Source organism: Microtus pennsylvanicus, chromosome 3 (assembly GCF_037038515.1).
Source record: "Microtus pennsylvanicus isolate mMicPen1 chromosome 3, mMicPen1.hap1, whole genome shotgun sequence".
Classification (NCBI taxonomy): Eukaryota; Metazoa; Chordata; class Mammalia; order Rodentia; family Cricetidae; genus Microtus; species Microtus pennsylvanicus.
The window spans coordinates 27,062,103-27,075,259 of record NC_134581.1 but is presented as its reverse complement, the minus strand read 5'-3'; the positions used below and the strand labels follow the sequence as shown (position 1 = coordinate 27,075,259).

At 47.0% G+C, this 13,157-nt stretch overlaps 1 pseudogene; it reads right to left on the bottom strand.

Moving 5' to 3' along the window:
* Positions 1-683: 683 nt before the first annotated feature.
* Positions 684-1,187, bottom strand: LOC142846966 (large ribosomal subunit protein uL23 pseudogene; annotated as a pseudogene).
* Positions 1,188-13,157: the final 11,970 nt, after the last annotated feature.

Here is a 13,157-nt window from a genome sequence, read left to right as displayed (position 1 = left end):
CAGAAACACTGCAGGTCCCCAAGTGACAGCAGTGGGCAGCGGTCCCCAGAGCAGGAAGCTGAAGCTGAAGCTTGCCTCAGCAGATGGGGTTGGGGGTGGTGGGGTGGGGTTGGGGGTAGTGGGCATGGCTTGTCCCTTAAAGGGACAAGACAGATCATTACATTTCTGTCTCTTTTTTATAATAAAAAGGCAGGAGGTTAGGCACCACAGGTTAAAGGAATTGGGGCAGCAGATTCTCAAGACTGCTTCCTGCTTATTTGTGGGCATCATCTTTGGGGAGTAACCTGAGAAAGCTGGGTGCTGGTCACATCCAGGCATAGCTGGTCTGTTTGTTCTTCAACATCTTGGGGTCTCCAAGGCAATCTAGAATTCATCTTCACAGATTCACGCAATGGCCTCTTTAGGCCTCCATTCAAAGACACCCTAACACATGCCTGGCCTCAGCTGTTTTCCTTAGTCATGGAGGCAAATTCCATAAGCCCTTTCTTGTGTCCTTGAATCTAAACCCAGAACCAGAAAGCCAAGCTCTACAACCGTACCTGGACTTTTTCCTCGGGACCATCAGCTCCCCGATAATGACATGGAGACTTATTATTAATTATGAAAGCTTTGCTGATAGCTTAGGCTTGTTTCTAACTAGCTCTTTTTTTTTTAATGGTGAAAAAGTGTATATTTAGAATTAGCCGGCTGGGCTCAGTTTAGATGATTCCAATCTTGTTGGCAACATTCAGAGCATCATAATCAGGAGCCAACCGAACATATGCCTTCTTCTCTCCGTCGGGCCTTATGAGGGTGTTGACTTTGGCCACATCGATGTCATAGAGTTTCTTCACAGCCTGTTTGATCTGGTGCTTGTTGGCCTTGACGTCCACAATGAACACAAGTGTGTTGTTGTCTTCTATCTTCTTCATGGCTGACTCGGTGGTCAGGGGGAATTTGATGATGGCATAGTGGTCAAGCTTGTTCCTCCTGGGCGCGCTCTTCCGGGGGTATTTAGGCTGCCTTCGTAGCCGCAGGGTCTTGGGACGCCGAAAGGTGGGCGATGTGCGGATCTTCTTCTTTTTGTGGCTGTGGACGCCTTTCAGCACTGCCTTCTTGGCTTTCAAGGCCTTCGCTTTAGCTTCGGCTTTGGGAGGGGCAGGAGCTTCCTTCTTCGCTTTCGGCGCCATCTTGACGAAAAGGGTCTCTAACTAGCTCTTATAACTTAAATTAACCCATATCTTTTAATCTATGTTCTTTCAGGTGGCTCACTTACCTTTACTTTGTAATGCCCATGTTGCTTGCTCCGAATCCCTGGCATCTTCTCCCTTCTTCTTCCCAGTCTCCTCTGGGCCTGGAAATCCTGCCTAGCTATTGGCTGTTCAGCTTTTTGCTAAACCAATCAGAGTGACATCTTCATAGTGTGCAAGAAAATTATTCCACAACATACAACTCCCTCTCATTTGTTGTAACCGAAACCATGCTCACTTGATATTTGTTGTTTTCCCATACGCTCATTGAATGTACTTTGTTGTTGTGTGTTTCCTTTTTATTTTGAGACTGGGTCTTTGTAAGCAACGCTAGCCTCTGCCTCAAAATTGTGATAATCCTTCTGCCTCAGACACCATACCCAGCCTGGTGCCTTATTAAGTAAGCTCTTTCTTTCATCAATTGAAAGCACCGTGGACATCAGAGGGTGGGTGTTTCGTTCTAGCATCCTGATTAGCACCTAGCATGCTCTTGTCTAGCAGAAGAGGCCATATCCTGAATGTGTGAGTGAATGAACCAATGGAGGCCTCTTGAATGAAAGAGCATTAAGACCAATCCTGAGACTGGAGTATAGCATGATGGTAGCATGCTTGTTTAGCGAGTGTGAGGCCCTGTGTTTGAGCCTCAGTAACTAGCAACACTGGACCTGGCCATAGAGGTAAACTTTTGTTTGGTTTCTCTTGAACCAGATTCTCATGTAGCCCAGGCTGGCCTTCAACTTTCCATGTAGCTAAGGATGATCTTGAATTCCCAATCCTTCACTCTTTACCTCCCAGGGCCTGAGATGTGAGGGAACATTTCAAAGGAAATTCCAAGCCTCTTCCTTTCACTCATTCTCTAACGTCTTTGGCACTGTACTGGGTAAAGGAGGCTTCAGAAACAACAGAAAAGGCCCTCCTCTGCCTCCCATGGTCCTTCAGTATATGAGGTCAGTTCCCTGCTTCAGGCCAGGAAGAGCGAGCTCACAGGAACAAGCTGCTAAGTTCCCGCTCCAACTTCACTCCCATTCCCGACAAAATATCAAGTTTTAATGACTCACAGTGCATAAAATCTGAAGGTCATTGTTCCCTAAATAGAACGCTGAGTTTGAAAACTCACCGTGTTTGCTCCCCTCCGCCCCGTCCATTTTTCCAGTTACATTTCTCTGGAGTCACGGAAAACTCATACGTGTCAGTTTCACGGTGTACATGCCAGTGCCAGCCAGGCCCAGGCCGTGATAGCTCAGAGATACTAAGAATGAATGCCAACTGGGCATGGTGGCTCATGCCTGTCCTCAGAGCACTTAGGAGACTGAGATAGGAGAATCATTTTCCAGCCTGGGCTAAGACAACGTCTCAAACAAAGCAAAGACAATGGCCAACATTTTATTTTGTCATGCCTGTGTGTGGGAGGGTGGCTCTGAGACACGGGTCACCATCATTCCCTAGGTGGTCAGGGTATTATTTTCTATGGACCTCCTCTGTTTGCAGGTTCAGTTAAGCTTTTGTTTAGTGTTTACATCAGACCAAACTGGCACAATATTCTAATATTGTCACATGCTTAACCTGAGTTTTGTTTTGGTTTTTACAAGACAGGGTTTCTCTTTGTAGTCCTGGCTGTCCTGGAACTCACTCCGTAGACCAGGCTGGCCTTGAACTCACAGAGATCTGACTGCCTCTACCTGGGATTAAAGACAGAGTTTCCTGGAGCTGAGACTGGCTTTGAATTCTTGAACAACTTCCTAAATGCTAGGATTGCACCACGTCTAGCCTTCTTATCTGAAGTTTGACTTTTTTTTTTTAATTAAGACTGTAGGAACAGCCAAGGTAGAAGGGTCTCAAATTCAAAATCATCCTGTTAAATCTTATGGTTAAGGGGAAAGAGAGGGAGGGAGGGAGAGAGGGAGAGGAGAGCACTACTTACTCAGCCAACCAAGAACATCTGTCTGTAGAGACAGATGAGCAGCTGGGAGTGTTTGGGTGAGTGCATGGCAGGTCTCTGGGAGGTGCTCTCCTCAGTTAAGGTCAAACAAGAGGCCTATGCTAGACCAGTAGCAAGCAGCTTAACTCTTGTTCCCACCTCCTGAATTCCTGTTTCAGCCCTTCGTGCTGTGGTGCGCACACAAGCGAGGGACTGACCTCTGCCTCCTCTCTTGGGCTTCAGCCCACACGGTCCTGTGTCCCCCACCCACTTGGCTTTCTGCCGGGCAGAGGGGGCTTTTGAGCTTGTTTTTACTGTGTGTGTGTGTGTGTTGAGGGTGGTGTACACGTGCCCATCAGAGTACACTTGTGGGAGCCATTCCTCTGACCGTGTGGGTTCTTGGAACTCGGGACATCAGATCTGGTGGTGAGTCCCTTTATCAGCTAGGCCATGTCACCAGCCTAACCTTCTGAGTTTTACTGAGCCCTTTAAACCATTAAAGATGGAGGCGCTGTAGCTGGGTTTAGTGGCACTCCTTTAATACTAGCACCTGAGCCGGTTGTGGTGGCGCACGCCGGTAGGATTTGCTGAAGGAGGCAGAGGCAGGAGGATCACGAGTTCGAGGCCAGCCTGGGCTACACATTTTAAATAAAAAAAAAAATACTAGCACCTGAAAGCCAGAAGCAGACAGAACTCTATAAATTCGAGGTCAGCCTGGTCTATGTATAGAGTTCGAGGACAACCAGAACTCCACAGAGGGACCCTGTCTCAAAAAAGTCAGAAAGAATAAAAGAGGCACCATGGTTAGTGTAGTGGTTAGGTTTCTATTGCTGTGATGAAACACCATGACCACAGCAACTCCGGTAGGAGAGGGTTTATTTCACTCACAGTTCCATATAACAGTTCATTATGAAAAGCAGTTGAGGGCAAGGAATTCAAGCAGGGCAGGAACCTGGAGGCAGGAACTGATGCAGAGGCCATGGAGGAGAGCTACACACTGGCTTGCTCAGCCAGCTTTCTTGCAGATCTCTGAGTTCAAGACCAGCGTGGTCTACAGAGCGAGTTCCAGGACAGTTAGGGCTGTTATACAGAGAAACCTGTCCCAAACCACTGCTTTTCCCTCCCCCTAAAAAGGAAAGAAAATGCCTCTATAAGATCAGGCTGTAGGCAAGCCTATAGGGTGTTTTTTTTAATTAGTCCTTGATGGGGGAGGGCCCAGCCCATTGTGGATGGGGTCATCCTGGCCTGGTGGTCCTGGGTTCTATAAGAAAACAGGCTGAGCAAGCCATGGGGAGCAAGCCAGTAAGCAGCATGCCTCTGTGGCCTCTGCATCAGCTCCTGCCTCCAGGTTCCTGTCCTGACTTCTTTTGATGATGAAATGAACAGCAATACGGAAGGGTAAACAGAATAAACCCTTTCCTCTCCAGTTTGCTTTCTGCTCAAGGATTTTTGTCACAGCAGTAGAAAACCTGACCAAGACAGGTCGCTAGTTAACTGTTCAGTGCCAGCCTTGTTTCTTCCACACCAACCAGAGCTTCCTCTGCTCCCCAAAGCAAGACAACAAAGCTGAAAACCACGCCATGATAGGTCTCCTATAGGCAGGATCAATCTGGAAGCAGGTCCAGCCAGTGAGAGCTGGTGTAGGCAGATGGGTGGGCTTGGAAGAAAGCTCCAAAGTGTGGCACACTCAGCAGCTCCAGGTGTGCCCATTTTCTCCTCCTCTTTTTAACCCAAGGTCATGTAGCCCAGGGTAGCCTAAAACACACAGGTATCTCTCTTCACCCTCTCAAGGACTGGGATAACAGGAACATGGCTTCCCCTCTCGGCAAATACCCTTTTGCTTCTTATTTCTTCTGCAGGGAACATGATCCTGATATTTGGAGCCACAACAGCATCTTATAACACATAGAAAAGACCAAAACTATACAGAAGTCGATCTTACCACCCTTTAACTAATGGAACAAAGTTGGGTCCCTCACCTTGCTCCACAGGACTCTGAATCCTATCTTGTTCATTGGCCCTATGACACACAGCCCTGACCCAGCTCTCAGTGTTCCTCGGCTTCTGTCTTGCTTCCCTTCCCTCCCTCACTGTTTCCTCAGTGATTTAGTACAGTTCGAAGCTTCCCACGATGACTCCAGATCTCTGTGTCTGGTCCTGGTGCCTCTTGACAGTCAGCACTACAGGTGTAGATGCTCAGAGAGCTGCCCCACCCACCTCCTGAGAGCCCAGGGACAGAACAACGGGCTGCACAGGCCACTTTCCTGCAACTCTGCCCTGGTTGTCTTGGACCTTGCTCTGTAGGCCTCAAACTCAGAGATTTGCCTACCTCTGCCTCCTGAGTGCTGGAATTAAAGGCATGTGCCACCACTACCTGGCTGAGCTAGCGTCTTAAAGACAAATATAATATAGAATTATATATGTAAATAATTACAAATATATAAAATGCAATTTTCCTTAAATTGCTCTATTGGTGCCAGGTCGTGGTGGCGCACACCTTTAATCCCAGTACTCAGGAAGCAGGGGCAGGTGGATCTCTGTGAGTTCAAGGCCAGCCTGGTCTACAGGGTTAGTTCCAGGACAACCAGGCATAAGTAGAGTTTTCCTGTCCCAACCACCTGCTCCCAAATAACTGTAACTGCTTCCCAAATAACTGACTCAGAGACTTAATATAAATTATAAATGCTCAACAAATAGCTCAGGCTTCTTACTAACTAGCTCTTATAACTTAACCCACTTCTAGTAATCTATGTAGTGGCCCTGAGTCTCATGGCTTTTACTGCTACCCCATTTTGTGTAATTCATTCTCTGTCTGACTGGTGACTCCTCTGACTCTACCCCTCCTCATCCCATCTCTTTCAGTTGGGCTTTCCCACTTTTTCCTGTTCAGCTATTGACCAGTCAGCTGTTGGACCCTGAAGTCCAACTACCAGGAGGAGTCACCCCAAGAGACCATCTCTCACACCACAGTTGATGTAAAAGCATGAGGATTTTATTAATTCTGTTGTGACAGGGTCTTTCAGCATTTGAGAAGCCAGAAAGACCCCGAATGGCTGATACTGGGTACTTTTAAAGTAAAAAGACACAGAAACAAGGGGGGAAGTCTGGGGGTTGTTCTTTAACTATTATGATTGGTTTATTTAAAGGGCTATACCAATAATTGGCTGTGGAGCTGTTGCCAGATCAGATGAGGTAAGAGGGAACATTTGAGGGTTACTTTGGCCCTTTCCCAGGGACTGAGTCAAAACACCAGGGACTGAGTCAACACCTAAGGGTTTTCTTGCCCCTATGCAATAACTGAGTTCTATCTGGAGAATACTCACAAGGACTCAGGGAGATGGAAAGTTCCCAACATTTCAGTAAGTGCATGTGTAGTCATTAGGTCCTTCGTTCCCATGGGAGGGGGGGAGCACTACCTCAGAAATGGCCTCAGAGTTGTCAGAAATGGCTTTAGAGTTATCCTAGAGTTTTACACAGCTTGTTTATTAAATCAATCATAGTGACATATATTCGCACAGTGGACAGAAGGATTATTCCACAGCAGCCAGGAATGTTACAAAGAAAAATCCTGTCTCAAGAAAAAAAAAAATGCTTTACTGGCTTCTTGTTGCCACCAAAGAAGCATTATAATTCCATCAAATGGCTGAATCCTCTATATCTTTTCAGTGCCCTTTACTGCACATAAAACCACCACAACTTTCCATACTTGCTGGGATTCCCCTCATTTCCTTACCCGGTTGTTCTTTGTATTCAAACCCCATCTGAGGTTTTGTCTTCCTGGGGCAGGAACTGGAGCAGAAGCAGTACAGGGGTGCTGCTTACTTGCTTGTTCCTAGTAGGTTTGCTCAGCCTGCTTTCTTTTAGCAACCAAGACTACCACCCCACGGGTGATCCCACCCACAGTGAGCTGGGCCCTTCCACATCAATCATTAATCAAGAAAATCCACCACAGGCTTACCCACAGGCCAAGCTGTGGAGGTATGTTCTCAACTGATAAAAACACCATGTTTGGCTGCTTTTGTTCCAGCTTATATAGTTTCATTTAAAATTCCACCTTCCAGCCAGCCAAGGGGACACACACCTTCAGTCTCAGCACTTGGGAGGTAGAGGCAGGCAGATAGATTTCTCGGAGTCTGAGGCCAGCCAGGGCTACATAGTGAGACCCTGTCCTTTTGTTTCGGTTTGATTTTATGGGGCAGGGTTTCTCTGTGTAGCCCTAACTGTCCTAGAACTCATTCTGTAAACCAGGCTGGTCTCAAACTCAGAGATCTGCCTGCCTCTACCACTCAAATGCTGGGATTAAAGGCATACACCACAACAGCCTGACTGAGATCCTGTCTTAATCAATAAAAAAAATAATAAAATGTCAGTTCCCTTATTTTATTGTCAAGAGACAGGTGATTTATTTTTAACATATGTGATAGCTAATCTTGGTTGTTAACTTGACTATGTCTGGAATCAACTAAAACCCAACTTTTTGGGTACATGTGAGGGGTTTCCTTGATTGGATCACTGGAAGTGGGAAGTACTACCCTAAATCTGGTTCACACCTTCTGGTGGTGGCCCACATAAAAGAAAACTTCTGCCTTTTTTTTTTTTTTTTTTGGAGACGTGGAGACAGAGTCTCTCTATGCAGCCCTGGCTGTCCTGGAACTCTCTAACTCTAGTAGTTTAGACTGGCCTTGATCTCCTCACCTCTGCCTCCAGAGTGCTAGGATTAAAGGCACGTACCACTAGGCCTGGCCTTGTCCTCATTATTGACGGCAAGTTCATCTATCCCGTTGCTGAGGTATTAGAACTCTTCTTTGGGATTAACATAGACTGATAATCCAGCACCTGATTGGGATTGCCGAGATGCCAGACCTTGTGGTGAACTGAACAGCTGGGGGATTCTTGGTTTTTCTGTCAGAAGACAGCCTTATTTGACTGATAGGACCGCAGTGCCAAGACGCTCTAATAAAAGCTTGTGTGTGCTACCATTGCCCAGCTAAGATTTTCTTTTCTAAGACAGCCATATTCTCCCCTTTTTTCATCCATTTCTTGTCCAGTTTCCCTTCCTCTCTCTCCTTTCTTTTTCTTCTCCCTCCTTCCCTCCCTCCCTTTTCTTCCTTCCTTCCTTCCTTCCTTCCTTTTTCTTTTCTTTTTTTTTTTTTGTCTTTTGAAATAAGGTTTCCTCTGTGTCCCTGGCTGTCCTGGAACTTGCTCTGTAGACCAGGTTGGCCTCAAACTCACAGAGATCTTCCTTCCTCTACCTCCTGCACACCGGGAGTAGAGGTGAGTGCTACCACTGCCCGGCTCCTTGTCCAGTTTCTTATGGGCATCCATCTTACCAGTATTTCTCACTTGGACCCTAAAGACTTTAAAAGAGAGAAAGTAACAGAGAGGAGGAAATAAAAACAGACGGCCCAGCAGCGAGGGAGAAGAAAGACGTGTGGAAACCCGTCCAGGAGAACAACTGCTTGCTTGGCCATACTGGAAAAGAAAAGGAAAGAGCTGGGAAGGAGGACTTGCCTTGATTGGTTAGAGGGCCGGCATCCCAGCCCCCACACAAAAAAAACTCGAAACTGAAAATGTCAAGTGTTGGCAAAGACATGAGGAGATGCTGGCGGGAACAGAAACGTGGAAGAGAGTTCAGAGGTTCCCCATAGGTCAAGAGTCACCAGATGACTCGAAAATCCCACACATGCTCACTAAGCATGTGCTTAGAATGACAGTAACACTTCAGACACACCTGCCCATGAATGTTCCATGTCGATACACACAACAGCCCAAGGGTAGAAGCAAGTCTAGGGCCCGCCAGCAGGAGAATGGACACATGGCATATTAAGACCCACACCTTGGAGGGAATCCCACCTTCTGGCTTGCCTCTGAATTGTCTCCTGATGGCTCAGGTGGTAAAAGCGTTGTTGCCAGCTGGTGGACTTTCGGGAAATGATTGGATCATAAAGGCTGTGATCTAATCAGAGATTAGTCCCTTGATGGGTTTATAATTTAATGGCTTTACTAGGAAGCAGTAGGACTAGGAATTAGGCCAGCCCAGAGAAGCAGGCCAATAGGGCTGCTGTTGGTATCCAGCTGCTGCCCCGCCTTTTCCCTTCTCTTCCTCCCCCTCATCTTGTCCTCTTCCTTCTCCTCCCCTTCTTCCTCCTCCCCCTCTATCCTCCCCTTCATCCTTTCTCCTCTCCTTCCCTCCCCTCCTTCTTCCAATGCCCCTGCCCACTCCCCCACTTCCTGCCTTCCTTAAGCAGTACTGTTTTAGTAAATCCTCTCCAGGATGCTCTTGCCTTCTATGGGTCCAGTGACAACTGAGCTAACCTAGCCTAACTGAAGCCTTTGAAACTGTAAGCCAGAAGAAGCTTGTCCTCCTTGAAGGTGCTTATGTCAAGCTCTTTGTCACAGTAGCATGAACACAGTCCCAAAGAGGCGAGTGTATGGTGACAGAAAGCAGACTAGTGATGGCCAGGGGCTGAAAGAGGAGAGTGGGGGAAAGTTTTTAGTGAGTACGGAAGTGACGAAAATGTCTTGGGATTAGAGGGAATGGTTCACAGCCTTGTGAATGCTAAGTTCCACCGGCCTGGGCACCTTAGAACTGCCAGGTGGGGGAATTTATTTTACATCCTGTGAACTTCCTTTCAGAATGGCTTCCTACACTGACGATCCAGCCACAGCACTCTTCAAGATGTGGGTTTTCCCAGTGAGACACCCTTCTCACACCACCACTGTGACAGCTAACCAGAAAGGAGTTCCACCCCATGCTATGTCATTTCCCTAGGTGGCAAGGGCATGTGGCAGGAGTTTTAAAAAAATCCACATTTTATTTGTTTTTTTGTGCCAACTTTGAGACCAATATATAAATAAGGGGCTTTGGGGCTTGGAGACCCCTCCTCCTGCCTGCTATCAGGGACATTTATCTGTCTCCAGCCACCTTTCCCCAGCACACAAAACTGGGTGAGGTTAGGTGTAACTCAGATCACCTCTCCAAGAGTTTCCACTGCAGACATTCTCATAGAAGGGATGCAAGTCCCAGAACCATGGCGAGGACCTTGGCCAGGCCACCAGGGCCTGTCCTTCTTCCTGCAGGTTCCACAGCTGTTGTAAGAGGGCCACTTGTTTGTTTCCTGGCCACCCGGCAGCTCATCCCCAAAATCACACAGAAACTATATTATTTAAATCATTGCTTGGCCCATTAGCTCTAGCTAACTTTTACATCTTAATTTAACCCATCTCCATTAGTCTGTGTATCACCACAAGGTCATGACCTACCAGCAAAGTTTCAGAGTGTCTGTCTCCCAAGCAGCTCCATGGCTTCTCTCTAACTCCTCCTTCTTTCTCCCAGCATTCAGTTTAGTTTTACCTGCCTAGCTCTGTTCTACCCTATTAGGCCAAGCCAGTTTCTTTATTCACCAATGGTATTCACAGCATTCAGAGGGGAATCCCACATCACACAGCCATGCAGGGCAGCTGAAGGTCCTGCAGATCACTGGTGTAGGGAGCAGCATGTCCAGGTTCCCATGTCCACTATGGCTGTGCACCAGCTGACCTGTGTGCTCCTGAGTTCAACTGACATGCAGGGAATGATCATGGGGCAGCTGGTCTGCATCTGGGACCCACCAAGGCCAGAAGAGGTTTCCAGTAAGAAGCCTGGTGTCTCAGGGTTTCTATTGCTGCAAAGAGACACCATGACTATGGCAACTCTTATAAAGGAAAACATTTAAGCCGGGCGGTGGTGGTGCACGCCTTTAATCTCAGCACTCGGGAGGCAGAGGCAGGTGGATCTCTGTGAGTTCGAGGCCAGCCTGGTCTACAAGAGCTAGTTCCAGGACAGCTAGGAAAACATTTAATTGTGGTGGCTTACAGTTCAGAGGTTCAGTCTATTATCATCATGGTGCGACATGGTGGTGTACAGGTAAACATGGTGCTAAAGAAGCAGCCAAGTATCCTACATTTTGCAGGTAACAGGATGTGGTCTAAGACACTGAGCAATATCTTGAGCATATATGAGATCTCCAAGCCTGCCTCCATAGTGACACACTTCCTCTAACAAGGCCACACCTATGCCAACAAGGCCACACCTACTTCAACAAAGCCACGCCTCCTAATAGTGCCATTCCCTTTGGGAGTCATTTTCTTTCAAACCACCACACTTGGTTTGGACATGGGGCAGCACCGTGACTCTACCATTCAGGATGCATCCAAGTTGTCTAAAGTTGGGTTGGGCTTAAGGACTTGGTAATCTGGCACACCCTCCTTTAAAACGAAACAGAAAGGGTCATCCTGACCCTAAAGGTTAAGTGACAGAAGCAGAAAAGGCCAAATCCCTAAAACAAAGAGACAAAGCTTGGAGTGTGGGCTCTGAATGAGGCAGGAATTTTCCATGACTCCAGAGACAGGAAGCAGCACCCTACAGCACGTGGCCTGGCTGTTCCAAGGACACACTCTAACAAATGGACTGTGGGTGCCAAGGAGTCTGTGGGCACTGGAGTGGTGACGTTCCGGGGGGGGGGGGGCTGGTTCACATCCCTGCCTCCAGAAGCTGGAGGACAGGGAAGTCTCTCAGGCCCAAGCATACAGGGCCTGAGGCCTCACAAAGGGCAAAAAATTGCTTTAGAAAATCAGGCTAAGCAACTCTGCTCCAAAAATAACAACCGTGTCCTGAGGGGAAGAATAGCCAGGCCTTTACACATCAAGGCTAGAGCAGCTTAAAAACAAAGTCATTCAGTATGAAGACACAGTGGAGGGAGGGAGAGAGGGAGCGAGAGAGACAGAGAGAGACAGATTTTTTTCCCCAAACAAACAACCTCTCTCACACTGTCAAAACATCGTTGTGACTGCCCATCAACCCCTGACTATTTCCAAGAGCAGAGGCAGCTCAGAGAATTATGTAATGAACTTGAGGCAGCCCTTCGGCTTTGCATGCTGAGCCACAATCACCTGTGTCACAGAGTTGGGTGTTGGGCACCAGGGGCTATTGCTCAGCATCACGCCATTGAGTCCCATACCTGCAGGAGGGACCAAATTTTGTTGTTTTCTTTTTATCATAGGGTCTTTAAAAAGTGTGTGTGTACATGTATGTACAGGAACCTACAGAGTCTTGGGTACTGAATCCCCTGGAGCTGGATTTACAGGGTGCTGGGAACTGAACTTGGGTCGTCTGGATGAACAGCAAGTCTGCTCTTAACCACTGAGCATCCCCCCAGCTCCTCCTTTGTTGTTCTCCATCCATTATACCAGATCCATATTTCGAAGTAGTGAAAATCAGCATGAGAATGTCTTCCACTGAGGAAATGGCCCTTCCCATGATTTCTAGGAATACAACAGCCATTCTTGGGTCGAGGAGCATTTAGGTTGTTTCCAGGTTCTATCTATGACAAACAAAGCTGCTATGAACATAGTTGAGCACATGTCCTTGTGGCACGATTGAGCATCCTTTGGATATAAAACCCAAAAGTGGTATTGCTAGGTCTTGAAAAACGTCATTTCCTAATTTTCTGAGAAATTACCACACTGACATCCAAAGGGTTTGTACCAGCTTGCATTCCCACCAGCAATGCAGAAGTGTTCCCTTTTCCCCACAACCTCTCCAGCATAAGTTGTCATCAGTGTTTTTGATCTTGGCCATTCTTACAGGTATAAGATGGAATCTCAGAGTTGTTTTGATTTGCATTTCTCTGATGACTAAGGATGTTGGACATTTCCTTAAGTGTCTTTCAGCCATTTTAGATTCCTCTGTTGAGAGTTCTCTGTTTAGGTCTGTACTCCATTTTTTTTTTATTGGATTATGTGATCCTTTGGTGTCCAAGTTCTTGAGTTCTTTGTATATTTTGGAGATCGGACCTCTGTCTGATATGGGGTTAGTGAAGATCTTTTCCCATTCTGTAGGCTGTCATTTTGTCTTGTTGACCATGTCCTTTGCTTTACAGAAGCTTTTCAGTTTCAGGAGGTCCCATTTATTAATTATTTCTCTCAGTGTCTGTGCTGCTGAAGTTATATTTAGAAAGTGGTTCCCTGTG